The following is a 21,769-nucleotide window of genomic DNA, read 5'->3' on the forward strand; positions in this document are numbered from 1 at the left end:
ATAGAGTTTTTGCTTTTATTAACTGATGGTTTCCTCGCCAAGTCTTGATAACGTGTAACTTTTTATGCTAACCTATAGTGTTCGGTTGACACATCCTTATGTAATCTCTCTCTCTCTCTCTCTCTCTCTCTCTCTCTGCCTCTGTATAACAGAATGGAAGGAGTGTGGATCATGGTGAGAGGAGAGATATTGTGGAGAGTTGTGTGGAATTGATGGAGGTAAATGAGTTGCAACGAATGAGAGAAGAATAAACAAAGGAATAATGATAGAAAATCTTAAATGTAAGACAAAAAATTGAATATAACTAATACTGAAGAACAAGAATTAAAAGTTTGTCTTAAGGCCACACTTTATGTAAGTATACGTGAAAGGAAAAAGACACTTTAGGAATATAATTATGATGGCTTGAGAGATGCTCAGTCATTAAGAGCACTTACTGCGCTTCGAGAAGTCCTGAGTTTAAATCCCAGCAACAAGCTGATGGCTCACAAACATCTGTAATGGGATCTGATAGACTCTCTGGTATGTCTGAAGACAACTACAGTGAACTGATATATAAATAAATGTTTTTTTAAAAAGAAATAGTGTTCTGTTTATCCTAGGAAAGGCCAATCTCCTCAGCTCTTTCAAAGAAGAGTTTAACATCAACCAACAAGGTAAGGGTTCTACTTAAGTGGTGGTTTACTCTGCTACACCCATCTTGTAGGACCTCAAAAACTGTTTGTAAATACATAAGGGTCTTAATTATGAATTCTAGATCAATATCACCAATGCTCCCTGTCACAGAATGTCATATTAAAAGCACCCAAACACATGTTCAGGGTTTTTATTGTGCTTATAGCACATTTTGGCAATTTCCATAAGGGTCAGGAGGTTAATATTTTAATAACAGCATTTCTGGGATACTCTGAAGGAAATACACACGGGGAGAGAACTACTTGATGAAAAGTATGGCTAAGTTATCTATTTTGTGCAGGATGTCTTAAGATTATCTATATCTATCTTGACTCTGCTATTTTACCTTGACTGGCTGGCTGTTGCTAATGAGGGTGGATTTCTGTAGGATGTTTGCTCAGGTGGACTTTGTGATCTTCTTCCTAGAGTTGGAGTTTAGCCCCTAATCTCTCAGAAAATGGGGTTTCTTCAAAAACAGATTTGATTGGGCTTTCAACAGGTTGATGATTTTGATTAGAAATCATTTTAAGAGTGGTTAAAGTGTGGCTAATTGAAGGAGGAAATACTTTATTCCACGTGCAAAACAAATCTATGGTAAAATACTCCAGTCCTCATGCAGACTTCTGAGCAATACCCACATGCAGATGCAAACAGGAACTACCTGTTAACTCAACTGGTTCTGATCATTCAGAACAAACTTCCTTGCCATCCTCCAACCCAGAGATTTTTTCTCTGCCCTAATTAAAAATAGCACATTTCCCTGGTCAGTTCAGAAGTGGTAATTACCATCACTGAAGGAGGTACCTGCAATTACTGGTGCTAAAAGTACAGCACCATCCTTGGTGGTTGAAGAAGTTAAATGTGGCAATTCTCATAGTGAAGGGTTTTTTTTAAATGAGCAGCTTCAACATTTCAACTAATAAAGTCACTGTTTTAATATAAATTTTAATGTATGAGGAAGAAAATGCACCTATGCAGAATGAAGTATACATATCATATACACAATGGTCTAATAAATCAATTTAACTTTTTTTATAATTTCACTTTTAAATCTGTGTTTTGAATGTGCTCATGGCAAATAGTTCTCTCCATCCATTTTTAAAGTCAGTCACCCTCAGAGGATTCTCATTAATTTTGAATTCTCATTTATCTATTATGTTAAGTTGTATATAATGTGATATGCTACCGAACAGTGTCCTCCATTATTCTTCCTGTATCTCTGAAGGATAACATACCTCCTATGGCCCCTGTACCAATCAGGTATAGGATATGACTTTGAGATGACTGTTAAATCCTTTAAGAACAGCACAGTCATTTCATATTCTTGGGTCCCTCTGCTTTGTCCTAAGAACTTTTGTAAATGTTTCCATCAATCTTTCTGTTCTGTCAAAATCTTTATGACACTGTGAGTACAGAGGTAATCACTACTTCAAGTATCACTTGGCTTGTGGCTTAAAGGGTAAGAATGAAATTGGTGTCTGAGATCTAGAAAGGCCAAATAGAGTTTTTCCCCTGAGAATATATGTTTAATGGCAATTTAATTTGCTGTAGGCTCATTGATTTACTTGTAACATATAATTTACCCTATCAAAAATCTGCACATCCTGCCAAGGCTGGACCCTCCACTGTAAGGTGATGTCAGTGCCTGGAGATTGGAAAGGTGTAGTTGGAGTATGAAACAATCTTATATAAGAATTTGGAAGGGCACGGGATATGGGGCTCATCGATGTGAAAAAAGAAAAGTGAATAACATTTGAAATGTAAATAAAAATATCCTATTAAAACATTGCCGATGAGACTTAGAGCTTTATAATTTCTCATCCTTGACTTATGAACTCGATGTTACTAAAATTTATTGGCAAAGTTGTATTCATTATGTGGCTGGCCACTTTTATGATGGTTAAAGCACAAAATTGTGTGTATTTACACACACACACACACACACACACACACACACATATCCCCCAACAGAGAGTGAAATTGCTCAATGTCTTCCTCTGAAATATGTCTCAAATGTTTTAGGTGCCTTATTATCTCTGGTCTCTTTCTGCATACTAATCCTTACATTGTTCTCTGTATCTCTAATTTCCATGCATTTACCCCAATATCACTCTTGTATACCAATAAAAATCTCTTCCTCCTATGACCCATAATTGATCATTCAAATGCTTGATTCATTGAAAGGAAAGTTCAATGTTCCTACTAATCTGGAATATGCATATTCAAAGCATATTATGATTTTATCTTTCACGAATAAGTATGGCCATGATCAATGAAATAAATGACCACACATGGTAGAAAGGTTGAGGAGTAGTAAGAATCCTTATCCTCTACTAGTGGAAATATACAGTTGTATTTCCTTTTGGAAATCAGTGTGATTTTGCCTTTGAACCCTGGGAATATTACACTGCAGATTAAAAAGAAAAGACCCTATATCCTGTATAGAGGCACTTACTTCCCATTCATGGCTGCTATATTCAAATCAGTAAGAAAGAGGATACAGCCTAGCTGTCCAGAAATGGGGAAATGGTTAATGAAAATATGGTACAATACAAAATGGATTATTACTCAGCTGTTAAAAAGCAATAGTACTCATAGTTAAGGAAGGAGAAAAAAACTCACGAGTTACCAGTACCTCAAAACACTTATCAGACTATGCCTAAAGCCTTGATTGTTCTACACACACTGATGATGCCCCTTTTCCAGAAAAGGACCCTACATTTCTGTTGAACATAGAGAAGAAAAGCAGGTACCTGACTAAAGATTTTACATACTGAATAGTGTTTGTGGTACTGAAAAGAATTCTGCATGGTACCTGAGGGGGTATTTAAACCAATTCAACTGTATATTATTTAATCTACCCCTGTCAGCTGCTTACATCATACATTGCTACAATAGTTCCACTTCCCTGGGAAAAAGCTACTACTACATGATGAACTAAGATCTACTCACTGAGACAGAAAACATTTCTGTCCTTGTTCCCATGGCAAAATACCTTAGAATACTGCGAATAGCTTGTACCATTGCCTACTTACAATGTGTATCAATAAATGTATTTCTAATAACATTGTTATACTCATAGTGACATGTATTACTGCACCTTCATCATAGAAGCTAGCATATACTTTAAATGGGGCCAGATACAGAGACCCATATCTGGATAGTGTGCAGCGTGAAAGACCTTTGGACCCTTCTGTCCATAAATCAATATTGCCATCCAAGCTCCTCCTTTATGATTGAGCAAACCTTGTAGAAGTCATTGTAAAAAGATACTAAGGCCAGTGATGCTGGGAGGAATGCCAGCAAGGCAACAATACATTTCAGACATAGTAGGGCTGATGCACATATGAACACATACAGAAAGTAACAACATGCACAGGATCTGCTTAGGTCAGTCCATACACTGAGAGCAGGAATGGCATGTGATTTTCCACTCTTCAACAAGTAGCTATCTTCATTTGACAAATTCTCCAAATGGAAAAATTAGGGTATCTCAGTAGTACCTTACTGAGTACGGAATCCACATGCTAGATGAGTTCTTACTCCGTGCCACAGACAGACAAAATATGTGACTCAATATTTTTTGAGTTATTGCTTTTTGATTCATAATGTATTGTATTTTTTAAACATACTGGCAATTTATCATGTAGTATGAATTCCAGTTTGTATTTTAATTTGTGTGTATGTGTGGGCATATTTCTCTCTGTATCTTTGTGCTTCTTGTGAGTTCTTTTTTATTACATTTGTTGTTGGTTTGTTTTATTGTGGTAAGTTTTTTTTATTTGCTTGTATGCTTTCTAAGGAGAGAGAGATCGAGAACATGAGGGTTGGTTGATTTGGGATGTGGCAAGATTGATTTAGGGGCATATAGGGTAAGACAAATGAGAATATATTGTATGAAAAATGCTATTTTCAAAAATTAGTGATTAAAAACAAATATAGATGTCATGTTCTTTCATCTTAAGACATTAAAATTAAATTTACCTATTGATGTAGATTGCATTCTTTTCATTGGTCAGAGGAAAGTATATGGAAATCAATTCTCTACTTTTGCATGAAGCTTCCTTTATGGACCTGTGGTGTTTTCTAGATTTTTGGCCAAGGGAATGGCACTATTAGAAGGTATGGCCCTACTTGAGTAGGGATGGACTTGGAATAGGTGTGTCACTGTGGGTGTAGGCTTTAAAACCTTTATCCTAGTTGCCTGGAAACCAGTATACTGCTAGCAAGCTTCAGATGAAAATGTAGAACTCTCAGCACCTGCTGCACTATGGTTGCCTGGACAATGCCATGTTCTAGCCTTGATGATAATAGACTGATCCTCTGAACCTGAAGCAAGCTCCAGTTACAGGTTGTCCTTATGGGAGTTTCCTTGGTGATGGTGTCTGTTCACTGCAGTAAAATCCTAAGGCATAATTTGTTCTGCCGAACTGGGGTTTTGCTGTGATAGAACTAATGATTTTGTTGGGAAAAATGTGGATTCGGGGAACTTTGAAATTGGAAAGTGGTAGACAGTTTAAATGGGGCTTAATGAGGAGGCATCTTGGAATGATTATGGAAGACTTTCTTGCTGAGAATAATTTCAACTGTGCGATCATGGCCCACGAGTTGTCAGAGAAGAATTTCAGTATATGGCATAGAAATTGTTTTGTGGTATTTTGGGGCAGAATGTGGATGCTTTTTGCCCTGTCTGAAGAATCTACCTGAGGTTAAAGTAAAGAGATTCATATTAATTAAATTGACAATGGAAGTCTCAAAAAGAAAAGAGAGACTGTGTTCTCAAGTTCAGCCTCATGAAGGGTGTTTTGAACAAGGGATGCAAATTTAGAGAGGAAAAAAATCAAAATATATGGTTTTAGCATTAAAGGGGCATCAGAAAATAAAATGGAACTGGATTCTATGTTCAACAATAATAAATTGAACTAAGAGAGTGGTGACCTTGGGGCAAGATCCGCCCCACCGCCCCCAGCAAATTTAGGTCCAGGCTTGGGAGAACATGCCTTAAATCCCATCAGATAAAGCCAAACAGATCACTAAATTCTAGGCCAGTCTGGAACAAAACAGGTTCTAGCTGAAGAAAAGGTTAAATCCAGACAAGTTGGTATAAGCCTTTAATTCCTGCATTGCAGGGGACAGAGCCATACAGATCTCTATGTTTAAGGTAAAGATACAGAGCAAGATCTAAGACAGCCAAGCTTAAGCAGTGAAGGAGATGCAAAGGAGGAAGCTATTGACAATGTAATAGAACACAAGGGCAAAGTCCAGCTCCTGCCAGCTGCAGAACTCAGCAGCTTTGGCCATGAAACACTGGCTTTATAGGCAAGAGGATAAGGGAACTTCTGGGACAATAGTTGATGGTTAGCTGGAGCGAAGACCTTACTGTTGATTAAGAAGACAAAGCATCACTGAGTTCAAAACTTCTAGCAACTATTTTCTGAGAGCATAAAGAAACTGCGTTCCAGAAATAGCCATGTCCGTCCCTCATGCTGTAACTGTACTTGATAATGTGTAAGAGTCACCGAAGTGGTACTTGTTTTGAAGACAAGAGAGGTCATGAAGAACATGTAAGTTTCAGCACTGTGAGAGGCCATGGAAGGCCATTGGTGAAGGTGCAGCCTCACTTGCAATTGTTAACCCAGGACTGCAGGGGTCATGTAAATGGTTTTGGCTTGGCACCATGAAGAGAGCCTATGAGAGTCTATAGGTGAATCCTAGTTGCAGTAGAAGACAGCAGGGTTTTGTAGATGAAAGTACCATGAGATGGCCACCATGAAAAGCAGCAGGAGTGGAGTAGAGGCATCTGAAGCCTAAAAGACAAGGTATGTGCTACAATGGACAGAGCTGGAGAAGTGAACCAAACCCTTGGAGTAGCCCAGAAGATTATGAGTGGATCTTAGATATAGAAACAAGAAGCTGTTACATTGAACATGATTGGAAACCCCAAAATGTTTCAGATGCCAGAGCCATGGATTATCTGCTGAGGAAAGGAAAGGAAAGGAAAGGGAAGGAAAGGAAAGGAAAGGAAAGGAAAAGAAAGGAAAGGAAAGGAAAGGAAAGGAAAGGGAGAAGAATCAACCCAGGAAGTTTGTTGCGGTAAACAAAGATGCAAAAGGATTTGCAAATCTGAAATACTTTGGCATCCGCCATGGACATGCAAAATTAGGAGTTTGCCTTATTGGTTTCCTGTCTTGCTTTGGGGATTACAGTTAAGTGATTGCATGACTCTCAGAAGAGACTTTGAAATTTGGACTTTTAACACTATTGAAACTGCTATAGACTACAGAGTGTTTTACAGTGAAGCAGGCACGGAAACAAAGGTCATCAAGAGACTGCCCAACCTTGCAGCCACCAAATTCAGTCACTATTGGTCATGCCAAGAAGTGCTTGCTAACATGATCCTGCTCTGGATGACTTTTGAGAGCCTCTTCCAGACCCTTACAGATGCAGATGCGATGCTTGAAGCCAATCATTGGACTGAGCATGAAGATACCAATGGAGTAGTTAGAGAAAGGACTGAAGCAGCCAAAGGGGTTTGCAACTTCATAGGAAGAACAATAATATCAACCAACCAGAGCACCATAGCTCCCAGGGACTAAACAACCAGACAAAGTGAACAAATAGACGGAAGCATGGCTCCAGCTTAATATGTAGCAGAGGATAGCCTTGTATGGTATCAATAGGAGGAGAAGCCCTGGATCCTGTGAAGACTTGTTTCCTCAGTACTGGGGAATGCCAGGCTGTTGAGGTGGGAGTGAATTAGTTGGAGTGAGAGCACCTTCACTGAAGAAGGAGGAGGCAAGAGAAGGGAAAGGAGGGGGGAGGAGATATCATTTGACGTGTAAATATGTAAAATATCCAGTAAAATAAATCAACTAATAAAAAACTAAAAATAAATTTGGACACAATTTATTTCACATTATGTTATGTTTAGGTATGGTCCCCACAGACTCATTCATATGTGTGAACAAGCCCCTGGGGGCCAGGGAGTAGAATGTGATGGTTTGGTTTGTCTATGTTTGGAACACGGAGAGGCACTATAAGAAGGTGTGGTCCTGTTGGAAATGGTGTGTCCCTGTGGGTGTGGACCTTAACTTCCTCATCCTAGTTGCCTGTAAACTAATATTACGCTAGAAGCCTTCAGATGAAGATGTAGAAATATCAGCTCCTCCTGCACTATACCTGCCTGGATGCTGCCATGTTCCTGCCTTAGTGATTATTGACTGAACTTCTGAACCTATAAGCCAGGCCCAACTTTATGTTGCCCTTTTAAGAGTTGCCTTGATCACATCAGGCACTAAGACTGGAACACTAAGAGAGGAACCTTGGTTATTTGTTTTGAAAAGTTAATTTCCTCTTCTCTACCCTCTCACTTGTTCCTCAAATTTACTTTTCACTGAATCACTAGGGATTTGTTTCAGGAAGTGTAACACACAGGGAATGCATGCTACTTTTTTTTTCTTTTTTCTTTTTTTCGGAGCTGGGGACTGAACCCAGGGCCTTGCGCTTGCTAGGCAAGCGCTCTACCACTGAGCTAAATCCCCAATATGCATGCTACTTTTATCTACACCTGTATATCTTAGTGGTTTTGAAAATCTTAATAATCATAAGATTTGTTTTGTACTGTCCTTTCGCTCAGTCCTATAACATGAAGGGATTGCAATTATTTATCTTATGTCTCAAATAAATATTTTTTCCTTAGTCTAATTCTCCCCTGACTTAATATCTTTTCTTTTGTTGTTTTTGGGTAAAGAGTCCAAAGCTGCAGTTTTATATTGACTAGTGTAATCAAGGGGCCTCACACACTGGTTCATCCCTGTCTACGTGGAATTACAAATAAGAATTAACATTGTAACTTCCATCTACTCTTTATTGGTTTCAAAAGTCATGTTTTAAAGTAATTAAAATAATGAAATCCACAGGTAAATAAATGGAACTAGTAACCATTATACTGAATGATGAAACACAGTTCCTAAAAGATAAATATGATATGTATTTGCTTATATGTGGAAAATAGCTACTAAGTCAATGATAAACAAACTCAAATGTGCAAAACCAGATTGGCTGTAGAGTAAGGGACATATAGGAGTGACCGATAGGTCTCCTGACGAAATTGAAATTAAATCAATTGATATGGATGGTCATAATGGGGAATGGAAGTGGAATAACAAGTAGTGAATTTGAAGAAGTGATTAGAGGAGTAAAAATGGGTATAGAGAGATAAAATTAAGGGCCTTTTGAGGATTAGCATGGAAATAAACAGTAGACCCTTCATTAAATATATGCATATATGAATCCAATTTAAATGACAGTGCCAAATAATATGAAAGTCAGAGCTACAATTGAAAAATTCTGTTACTAAATGTGATTTCCATTAAAAAAAAAGGCTTACACAAACAAAACTCATGAAAGAATGAGAAGTTGAGCTCATATCTACGTAGAGCCCACCTCTACCTTCTACCCATGCTCTATGATCTTTGGCTTAAGAATGTACTCTACACACTACTGAATAAAAAATACACACCAAGTAAGCCACAAGTATTGATCTATAATTGTATATCCTGTCTGCATGATATGGTACTGGAATGGTGAAACAAAGCATGTGTCAGTAGCCAATAAATACCTAATTTGAATTAAGAGCCATTTCTTGAGTTAGGAACAAGTACAGAGACATACAATGTTACACATTGTACAGAGTAAAAGTTCTTGGGATGCTCTGCCCTAAAGTTAATGACCCCAGCAAATCCATCCTTTCAGTGATGAGGTAACCCTGAAGAAGAAGAGGTAAAACATGTGTAATAGCCAGAGCACATGGGGAACTACAAGATAACAAGGCTATCTAAAACAATATAATATGAAGTCATACGAACTCTTAGAGTGTCTCCACTTGGTCCTCTGCATAAATACTATGTCTTCCATTTAAGCATTACTGTTGAGTGTTTGAGTGAGTGTGTCTCTTCCTCTTGTGCTTTTCTATCTTGGACTCTTTTTCTTCTGCTCATTTGCTCTGTCCATTTCAATTTAATTTGCATTTGCTTTATCTTACTACAATTTAGTATTTTCATTTTAATTTATTTGTAAACCTTAGACAATTTTATAACAATAGCTTTGCATGTGGGAAGGGACTGGAACTAGTGGAGGGAGAACAACTGTAATTAGATTATATCAATTTTTCATAAAATTATCTAACATTAAGTCCTTTTCCCTCAAATAATTTTAATACTCATGCTCTTTTTTTCCCAATAAGAATGTGAGTGCGTGGAGATTTTCTCCATTCTTATAATTCTAGCACATGATCCAGTAGGTCACACAGACTTCAGATGTTGCCAGTTTTGTCTACACAGTAACTGATGAAACAGACAAACACACAAACAATCCAATCCAAAATAAAAACTAACAATTTTTATCCAGAAATAAGTAAAAGAAACAAACAAAATATTTATTGGTAGATTTAGGATGCAAGTTAAGGAATATAGAAAGAACATCTTCGAAAACATTATGAAGACACTTTACTTGAGGTTGTAATGGAAGTAAGTGCAATTATTAATAAATCAAAGAAACTCACTTTGAATGATTAAATTGCCGTATAATGACTTCATCTTAGTTATTGATGGTATTCACCACATCAAAATTAACTAATAATTTTAAAAATTTTAAATCTATTTTGATATCCAGTATTGAAATATACTGTGATAATATTTTCATTATTATACTCAAAATGTAAGTACAAGCAAATTGGGAATTGTAGGGAGCCGTATTTGATTTGGGCCTGACCACTTTGTAACTGTATAACTCAAGGTGGCTATGTGACTCTGGGCTGTATGGACACAGATGCTCACCCCTAAGATGGCTGCTGTAAGATTATGAGATTGTTGGACAAAAGCGTCTCCCAGGAAGATTCAGGGAACAATCACAGGATGTTTCAGCCTGAGCAAAGCTAGTGTCCTGCCCTGTGCAGATTCCAGAGAAGGGCTCAACCTTTTCAAAGAATATGTCCCTGGAAGACTGTTGCCTCTTTGTATAAGGAGGATATCTTGCAGTTTAGTGATTTGCCTTATATCCTTGGGCACTTCTCAGTACTCCCCCACCCTAAGCTTCCATTCCTGCCTCAGAGCTTTAAATGCTGTACATTCCTCTCAGTAAACGAGACATTGACAACAGAACTTTGCTTGGTCTCCTTCTTTTCTCCCCCCATTGACCCTTAGGTAGCGCCTCTTCGGGACCATGAATAACTGGACCTGCTGGGCGAGTCAGGGAATGGTAAACTGATATGTTCTTAGAGTGTCATAATATGAATTTAGACTTAACAGAATAAAGAAATTTGATACATATAGGCACATATTTTTTGATTTATACATACATATTACTAGAAAAGAAAAAGAGATCTGCACCCAGAGCTGGAGTTTTCCACAACACTCAGACCCAAAACCTTCCTTCAGAGATCTGGTCTGCCATTGGTCACCCTCATAAGCTTAGAGCCCACATGAGTGACACAACTTTCTCTCCATTGAATAATCTGCTGAGAGTACACCATGTTGGGAGCTGTAGGGTGTCATAGGTTAGGATCCATCTAGTCTACATCTGTGCCCAGAGATGGGGATGTCCCACTGCTCTCAGAAACAAAACCTGTCCTGAGAGAACTGGTCACCAAGGAGAACTCTTACTCTTAAGATGACAGGCTGATTGGCTCTCAGGCTCACAGGCTGACATCCCCACAGAATGGACAAATTCCAGTCAGAGACAGCAAGACCACTTAAAATCAGAGATAACCAGATGGCAAGAGGGAAGGACAAGAAACAAAGCAACAGAAACCAAGACTACTTGGCAACATCAGAACCCAGTTCTCCCACAACAGCAAATACTGTATATCCCAACACACCAGAAAAGCAAGAATTGGATTTCAAATCACGTCTCATAATGATGATAGAGCACTTTAAGGATGGCATAAATAAATCCCTAAAGAAATACAGGACAACACAGGAAAAGAAGTAGAGGCTCTTAAAGAGAAAACACCAAAATTCCTTAAATAATTATAGGAAAACACAACCAAACAGGTGAAGGTATTAAAAAGCCTGTTCCCATAGTGACACACTTCTTCAAACCAAGTCACACTTTCTAACACTGCAATTCTCTGTGGGCCAATCATGCATTGAAAACACTACACAGGATTGTTACATGTACCCTTGGCAGTCCGGCATCTACTTCTGACAGCAAACTGGCCCTTAGCTCATAAAGGTCCTCCTGCTTTGTCTCCTGAGAGCTGACATTAAAGGCATGTACTACCACTGTCAAACACTTTTTATTTTATGAAGGCACAGAAAAGATTATCACTTTAAAATGCTAATAATGAAAATGTATACCATTTAAGAGTGATCAGTTTCAGGGCTGCAGAAAGGAATATCTTGTGGAGGCAGAGTATGGTGGATAGGAATGGCTCTCATAGATTCATATATTTGAAAGCTTGTTCTGTAGAGAATTGCATTATTAGTAGGTATGACCTTGTTGGAGTGAATATGGCCTTGTTGAAGTTAATATGTTACTGTGGGGTAAGTTTAAGGACTAAGCCACCTCACTTTCTCATGCTTGTGTATCATGTTGTTGAACTCACAGCTTCTTCTCACTTCCATATCTGCCTGCATGCCAACATTCTTTCTGCCATGTCAATAATGGTGTAAATGTATGAACAGTAAACCAGGCCAAATTCAACATTTTCTTTTATATGTGTTTCCATAGTCACTGTGTCTCTTTACCAACAAGAACATCAGGAATATCGGAGTGAATCTAGCTGGAGGTTCAAAACCCCAACTAAGAGAGAAGTTGTTACCAGGATTTTAGGGTATTCTGTGACAGCACTAACCATTTTTTGAGGAAGATTGTGGAAGATCTTTGGAGATTTGATATTCAAAAGCCTTTGAGTTTTCAGACCTCAATGAGAAGTTTTGGGAAGCTTGAAAGACAAGAATGTCACTGGCAGCATGGAAGAGAGAGTCTAGCTTGTGAACTTTCAGAGTGAGAATTTAAAGATTCCATTACAACAGTTTGCCATTTTGATCTGAGTCTATCATTTTCTTCAGCTGATGATAAAGCATCAGCCAGGATTAATGAGAGCCAAGCAACACTGAATTGAAACTGTTGTATCACTCAGGCAATTTATTTTGGTTAGTTGCAGCTAAGAAATTATCGGTGATTGATGAAGAGGGGAACAGCATCATTTCCTGAAAGCACAGAGAAACTGTGATGCAGTGGTCACCAAATTTGCACCATGTCTTGTCAGCTGGACTTTGTAACCTGTAGAGACACCCTGGAAGTACTGGTTCTGAAGACATGAAACAAGACTTGGAGACATGTAGAGCACCTGTAACTTGACACTGTGAGACACTAGGAGATTGGTAAAAGTGAATACTCAGTCACACTGAAGGCTAGGATTGACATGGTCATGCAAAGAAGGTTGACATGAAGAAGAAACCCTATGAGACATTGGTGAAAGTGTAGCTCAGTGCCAACAAAGGATGCCTGCAGTTTTGAAACTACCTGAATATACCATGGGAAAGCCAGTAAGAAAAGTAGCAACCGTGGAAAGAATCCATCTCAGTTCTAGCAGATAAAGTATGTGCTACACAGAACAGAGTTGTAGAAGTGACACGGGTCTATTGGATGATTTCAGAAGATCCTCAGCAGATACCAGTCACTGGGTTGTTCCAATCTGATTTTGCTATGATTTGACTGTGACTATGCCCCGATTTTTACATTTTGAAGTAAGAAAGTATCTTACTGGAGCCCACAACTGAGATTTTTAATTTTAAAAGGCTTTTGATTTTAAAACAGATTTTTAAATGGTACTGATATTTTAATGTGTTTGAATGTATAGAGCATATTAAAGCTCAAATTTGTGGGACATCTAAAATTATTTATGTTTTTTTAATGTGAGATCTTAGGGATGAATGAGAAAGGAATAATTGTGACTTAATAGAGATGTACTTGTGGTTTAAGTAAACAAATGGATAGTTGTACAACCTGTCTTTGTGTATCAATTTGAGACAAAATCATCAAAGGAGAAGCAGTTTAAGTGGAAAGAATGCCTCCCTGAGAGGTAGCTATAAGTTATTTCCACAATAAGTGATTAGTGAGGAATGACCAAGAATATTCTGATTGGTACCCACCAGAGACGGTTTTTGTGGGTTTTATAGGCAAGCAGGCTAAATGGTTGGAAGCAGTCCTCCTCCATGGCCTGGCATCTGCCCTGCTTCCTACTTTTTACTCTGTAGTGTCTTCCTTTGGTGATGAAGAGCAGTGTGGAAGTGTAAGCTAAATAATGCCCTTTCTCTCCCATTTGAGTTTGGCCAGGCCATTTTTTTTGTAGCAATAGGAACCCGAAGACATAAAGATGAAAACTGATGGAGGACGTCCAAGTAGAGTAACAATGGCATATAGAAAAAATCTCTACGTTCAAGTTTCCCTGTGGGCTTTGGTATTATATTACTTTCCACTTTCAGATTAGACTCTTGTTCAAAGACTTTGCATATACATAGAGAATGTATAGTATCTATAAAATTACAAAAAAAGATGTGAAGAGTTTAATACCCTTAAGTATGTCAATAAATAACGTGTTCCCTAAAGGGGTAGGAAGATTCAACAAAAAGATGTTAACCAGCTGATAAGAATAATCATGATGGTAAAGGTAATGATGATTTTACTGAGAAAAGCTTTAAATCAGGATGATGCTAACCATCAGTTCTGATTGATAAATCAAGAATCCTTTAAAACGGAGGTAAAACCCTGTCAAAGCAGATGGAACTAGTTCTTATCACATTAAATTAAAAAGGCAATTACATGTACACAAAAATGTTTCCTTCATCAAGTTGATGTCTTGTCCACAATTATGTGATAATTCTTTTCTGGATGATTGACCATTAGCATGGTAATGTGCATTTACTTGTCCAAGTGAATGGCACTATTTGGAGGTGTGGCCTTGTTGGGGTAGGTGAGTCACTGTGAGCATGGGCTTTAAGCCTATCTGCCTGGAAGTGAATATTCTGCTAGCAGGCTTTGGATGAAGGTGAAGACCTCTCAGTTCCCCCTTTCCTCCTGCATTATGCCCGCCTGAACACTGCCATGTTCCTTCCTTGACGAGTATGGACTAAACCTCTAAATCTGTAAGCCAGCTCCAATCAAATGCTGTCCTTATAAGGGTTGTTTTGGTCATGGTGTCTGTTTACAGCAGATAAAACCTAACTAAGACAAATATACTATAAAAGACCCATGTTTCAGTGGTTAAAAGCATTTGGGTTTTTCTGTTTGTTTGTTTGTTTGTTTCTCAAAGAGTATGGATTTCGGTCCCAGTACTCAGATTATGGTTTACAACAGTTTGTAACTTTAATTACAGGGATTATACAACTTCTCCTGAATTCAATGGGCCCTAGTCCCACATGTAATACAAAAACATGTATAGCTAAGACAATTATATATATATATATATATATATATATATATATATATATATAATAAACCATATACATTTGGAAATAATTTAGAAATTATTGTTTGGATGAAAAATTCGGTTTGTTTATTTCTTTACCAGTAGATATCTTGTCTTTCTCTAACACACAATGAGAGTATTCCCTACCTGTGTTTGATAAATGCTCTCCAGGATCCATTTCCGTGAAGGTGCAGTTTAATTATCTTGTTCTGCATTTAAGGGTAGAGTTCTAATTAATTTTTATAGTTTTATAGTTATTATAATAACTGTTAACTGTGGAGATGTATATATATATATATATATGCATATCATGACAAACATATAAATAAACTCAATATTTTAAAAAAGAAAAATCATAGGACTCAGAAACATGCATAATTATATACAGCAATATAAGTATATCTATAACAAAACAGCACCATAAATCTAATCTTCGCAATATATTGTATTTCTGATGGTAGCAATCATAGTCACAAGGTTGGGTTTCCTTGTAAATTTCATTCCCCTTCTCCGTTTTTTCTGTCAGAATTATTTTAGGCTTTTTTTAATGAGATAGGATAGTTAATATGAATAAAAGTGTAAGAGTTTATTGAACATGATAGGTCAAATAATCAGAGTAGCAATATTTACTGATTTGTGTAAGAATTTCTTTTCTTTCTCCAAAATTTTCAAATATTGTTCAAGCACTTTCATCCTAAACTGTAAATTTGAGACAAAATAAAAATACTTTACAAATACATGGATTTAAGAATTAGTTTGGGACTATATAATCTACCAGTAGTTAACACTGAGGATATATTTGCAAGGTTCAGGATTAACTTGTCTCTTGAAAGCTTACATTGGTAAATAACACTTTAATAAGATGCCTTCAGGCCATGTCAGAATACTGCATCTATATTTCAATTATCACTGTCTTCCTGCTCCAGCTAGTGAAGACTAGTGACCTTGAATGCTGTAAGTATTTACTAAATGGCCCATTGAAATGGACAAATATATTGATTTGTTAATTATACATTTGTATCATACTTTTCTATGAAAAGGAGAAGTAAATGCAGAACACTGAGTTCAATGGATATGACAAAGTTTAAGGAATAATTGTTGCATAAGTGTCAGAGAAATTATAAAGTAATAGAATATATTAAGTCAGGATATAAAGCTGCCACTACAGGACTTGTTTGAAAATGAAGTGGGGAAATTTCTTTGTTGTAGAAATTATTGAAACCGCAGCCCAGGGTTTCTACCCAAACTTTGGTAACTGAGTTAGCTTCGTACCCCTGGAAAATTACCCACAACTCACACATAGTCTTTATTTTTTCAATAAGTCTTAATTAGCACAAGGGATAGGCAGATATTTCACCCCATCATATTAGATTCCACTTTCCTATTGATAACCCTGAATATGCACTGTTTTATCTGGGTGCTTCTTAGCTTAGGCAGCTCTCATGACCATGCTCTCTTGACTCTTAACCCATGGCTGATTCTCACTTCTCCTCTCCTGCACCTTCACTCCTGTTTTTAATGCTAGAGCTGAATTGCGTCCCTCAGGCAAAATTGGAAAGACAAGGAGAAGAATTGGGGAAAGCATGTATACTCAGGAATTCCTTCTTATCATAAAGGTATGATACTAAATACGTACATTCACATATTTGTGACTTTCCACAATGTCAGAATGTATTGAATGGCAACAAATTTAATGGTTGTTATCTGTTTTTTTAAGGGATTTTTCTGAATAGACCCAATTTCACTCAATAACAGGCAAATTACATAGACAAATACTTTGCCTTAGACTTTATTTATTTTTTTAAGATTATGTATTATTGTTTTCTATATGTATGTCTGTGAAGCACTTATGCACAGAGCCTGAAGATATCAGAAGAATTCTTCAGATTATCTGGGAAATTTTTAAACAGTCACGTGTATTCTGGGAATTGAATAGATGTATTAGGTAAGATCACTCAGTGATCTTAAATACTGAGTCTTCACTGAGGGCACAAGACAGGTTTTTACATTGTCTATCTTAATTACTAGTATTAACCTTCTGCCTCCGTGTGGTCTGCTTTGATCAAAATAAACTCTTTAAAACTTTTATCACCTTCAGATTGTAGTGGAAACAAAATATCTGTGTCAAGAAGTGGAGGGTTGAGTACAATATGCTAGAGATGGATGATATTTAAACTTAGATTGGAGAAGTAATTTCATCATCTGATGAAACAAATATGTAAAAGTGACTACATGGACCATGCCAAACAAGTCTTAGCTCTAGGTGAAAATTATTGACAATATGAAGAAAAACTTCGTATAAAGACAGAAATGTCAAAATGAATTACCAATAATTTTCACACAATATAGTGAGGAATACTAAATCTTTTTCCTTGTCCATAAGCTGTGTTATAATTTAAAGAGAATATAAATGTATGTTACAGTAAATAAATTTAGATTCTGAGTTATTAGCCCAAATTATGTAGAGACATTTCCTTTCCCAGGCTCCACTATTCCATTCCTGTCTCTTATGTTCGTCTAATACTTGAAACATGACATGATACTTTCACATCTCTTGAACACCAGTTTCATAATTTCCAGTGACAAGGAATGTTCAAGTAAAAGATTATTGGCCTCTAATTTGAACTTTTTATGTGATATTGGGAATCAGAGAATATTATTCATTGCTGGAAAAAGAAGATTTAACGGAAAGTGAAGCTATTACTTAAAAAATAGTGCTTTAAATTATTGAAATAAGAGAGGTGTTTACTTATAAATAGTTTAACAAACTTTTCCAAGGCTCTGGAGTTTTATCCACACAAAAATAGAAAAAAAGAAAAAAAAAACAAACAAAACCAACCAAACAAACAAAATCATATATCCTGATAATGACATACTTTCAATCCTTAGTCAAATTTCATTTAGGATTATTAACTTTTTTAATGATATCTTTACTTTCTACATAATATCATTTTTAATGAAATAATTTTTCAGTGAACAAAGTACCCACCGGCCTCTACACAAATGTATGTTTCTTATCCTTCCCTGTTTTAAAGAGCAAAAGTCTCTTTTGTACTTAGTAATTTTCCATCCACTGCTACTTTACTATAAACAAAGTTTTAGCCACAAACAAAAATCCCAGTAACTTAAGATGTCCTCCCATTCAACAACTATGGTCATATTCCACAAGAATATTGTGTAATTTAAAAAAAATAAGACACAGATACTCAAAATAAATGAGACTACACTCGTGTGTGTGTGTGTGTGTGTGTGTGTGTGTGTCTGTGTGTGTGTGTGTGTATAATTGTATGAAAAATAGCATGATAATTTATGAAGAACTATGTGGTAATTATGTAGTAACAAGTAACTAATGTAAAATTTTGTATCTCACTTTTTTGTCAGACACATAATGGTAGAAATAGTACAGAATGCTAGAATTAAAGGCAAAAATTAGTTTCAGACATCCATATTGTATTTAAGGAATGATATCTAAATTGATTTTTTTTAAAAAAATACTAACTTTCATACCAATAGAAAATGCAAATATATTCTTTGATTTAAAAAAGCCAAATTGAAATATTAGACAGCTTTTGCAATCAGAGACTTAATGCTAAACTTTTTGTTTCCTTATGTATGAAAGCAGAACTTTTGAAGGACAGGCATGTAAAAGTATATTTAAAGAATGTAGCCCCCGTTGAAGGAATCAGAGAAAGAACTGGAAGAGCTTGAAGGAGCTCGAGACCCCATATGTACAACAATGCCAAGCAACCAGAGCTTCCAGGGACTAAGCCACTACCTAAAGACTATACATGGACTGACGCTGGACTCTGACCTCATAGTTAGCAATGAATATCCTAGTAAGAGCACCAGTGGAAGGGGAAGCCCTGGGTCCTGCTAAGACTGAACCCCCAGTGAACTAGACTATGGGGGGAGGGGGACAAGAGGGGGAGGGTTGGGAGGGGAACACCCATAAGGAAGGGGAGGGGGGAGGGGGATGTTTGCCCGGAAACCGGGAAAGGGAATAACACTTGAAATGTATATAAGAAATACTCAAGTTAATAATAAAAAAAATAAAATAAAATAAAATGAAAAAAAAGAAAAAAAAAGAATGTAGCCCTAATATAAAGAGATGTGTTTTTAAAAATCTGTATCATTGTAAATTCATTATTTAAAAAACAGTTCCTAAAGTTGGAAGTGAAGCAGGTGACAGAGCCTGAGACTGGTCACCCTCTACAAAAAGAAAAGCAGGCCAGAGTTGTAAATGTTTTTCAGCTTGAGAAAATTGTATGCTGAGATGAACATTGCGCTATCTTATTTCCTAATGTTTCCTCTGCAGTCAAGTCCAGTCTGTGACCCAGGATTGTGAGGTTCTTTTTGTTGCCAGTATTGCCAAGAGGAGTTCAACACTGCAATGGGCTTTTAGTGAAGGTGGGCAGGGATTTGCAAAGGATAGTATATACTCAGTTACTCATCTCTAATGTTGGTTGTTGACATTCTGTGTAAATAAACACCCTTCCAATTTTGCTGTGTTCTAAATTCATGCCTCAAAATCATTTGGGAGTAAGATTCTAAAATAATTTTAACACCTAAAATAATATCTACCATAAAAACACTGTCAAGAATTAGTCATGGGTGGAGGAATAATGTATATGAAATATAACACAACAATTTTCAATGAAGCTTACTTGTTTTGATATTTTAAGTTTAGGAGTTTGATAATATCTATGACTTTAACTGTTGCAATGTTGGCACCACTTCAAGGCTATTCTCTGCAAATTGCTGAAACAATGTGTTAATAAAAAGATTCAAAAGTGCAAGTGACACTCCCCTGTCACTGGTTGGAGTGTAAACTTTTATATCATGTTGGAAATTATTTTGGCAGTTGTTCAGAAACCTGGGGATAACTCTACCTCAAGAATCAGCTACATACCCAGTGATATGCCTAGAAAATGCTCCAACATTCCACAGAGACACTTGCTCAACTCTGTTCACAGCAGCTTTATTCACACTAGCCAGAAACTAGAAACATCCTAGATGTCCCTCTGTTGAATGGTGGGCTGTGAAACGTAGCCAGATTACTGTTCAATATCCGTCAGATCCCCAGGGACCATAAGAGACAGTGGGAACATTCCCAGTCTCCCAGGAGATAAGGACCCTTTCATATAGCTACAGCCCCCACATCCCCTTGCAGACAATTTTGAGACACAACAGTCACATAAGGCAATGCCCTAACCCCTCATCCACAGGTACGGATGGGACAACACACAGTCACGTAGGCTCAAGACAGATCAGTCACATAGATGCAGGATCATGGCCCCAAATATGTAGATGCTGTATTCCCAAGCTCTCAGGTCAAAGCAATAGAAATTACCTGCTCTCAGACCCTGACCCACCCTGCAATATATTTAAGATTCCTATCCAGAAGGATTAAAGGTGTGCAGGAATTACTCCATAGTCTGAGTGCTTTCATAGGAGCTATAACACTGTCATGCAGGGAAGAGATCGTTCCCTAAAATTGCACCAGAAGATTCAGTGTACCCCTTGCCACCTACTCACACTCAGACTGACTTAGCTGGCTTGAGCAACTAGTGACAGACTAAGTGTCTTATTTAGGGTTTGACTTCTGTGAATAGAAAACTTGACCATGTCAATTCTGATAAGGATGACATTGAAATGGGGCTGGCTTACAGGTTCATAGATTTAGTCGTTTATCTTCAATGTAGGAGCATGTTAGTGTCCGGGCAGACATGGGGAGGCAAGAGTTGAAAGTTACATCTCTATTATGAAGGCAGCCAGCAGAAGATTGTAAGCCAGATACCTAAGACGAAGAGTATTAAAGCCCACACCAACAGTGACACACCTACTCCAACATTTCCTGACAGTGTCACTATGTAACCCAAGCATATACAATCACTCTGAATTAAGTGGTCATGGTAGTGCAAGGTGAGATTTGAGGAGTGAATAAGAGAAAGGATAAATATCCCTAAAGATATTTTGAAAAAGGTGTACGGAAGCAAACATCTGTAAGAGAGGCTTCACTGCATAAATGTACATATAAATATTTAAATAGGGTTAACTTGTAGTGAGACAATGATTTCTCCACTTGACACTATAACCTAACAAATACATACTTCAGTCCCAGTATTGAGTTGTCTAATTTGACTTTACTTTCCAGAGATTTCCCATTCAGTTCAGGCAATTACAAACCTTTTTGGTTTCCAGACAGAATTTGAAAGTAAGACTCCATTGCTGAAGTCAAAACATGGTTCAGTCAAAAAACAGATAAAATTTTACCTAGTATTGATTGATCTATAAGCTTGATTCTACTGTGAATCTTAGTGGATAGCTTTCTTAGTACTAGAATGTATGAAGCAGGCTACTGCAAGAGAAATGTAATCAGCACTTTGTTGAAGCTTAGAAACACTTCATTCCAATGGAATCCCTCTGATACAATGATATACTGCCTATCAGGAGATTAACCAACATTTTAAATTCGAATTGTGTCCCAAAATGAAATCTATAATCAGCACTGTCTTAAGGAGTAGGATCCTGCACCTAAACATGGCCTTCATACTACTGGCACATCTACCACTATTACTATACTAAGTCATCTTCATTTAAATCAACCCATAATAACTTATA

The 21,769-nt window shown here is 37.0% G+C and overlaps 1 pseudogene; it reads right to left on the reverse strand.

The window, feature by feature from the left end:
• The window catches only part of Rhog-ps3 (ras homolog family member G, pseudogene 3), a 142,122-nt pseudogene that overhangs the window by 67,932 nt on the left and 52,421 nt on the right, over window positions 1–21,769 (reverse strand).

This window comes from Rattus norvegicus, chromosome 1 (genome assembly GCF_036323735.1).
Source record: "Rattus norvegicus strain BN/NHsdMcwi chromosome 1, GRCr8, whole genome shotgun sequence".
NCBI lineage: Eukaryota > Metazoa > Chordata > Mammalia > Rodentia > Muridae > Rattus > Rattus norvegicus.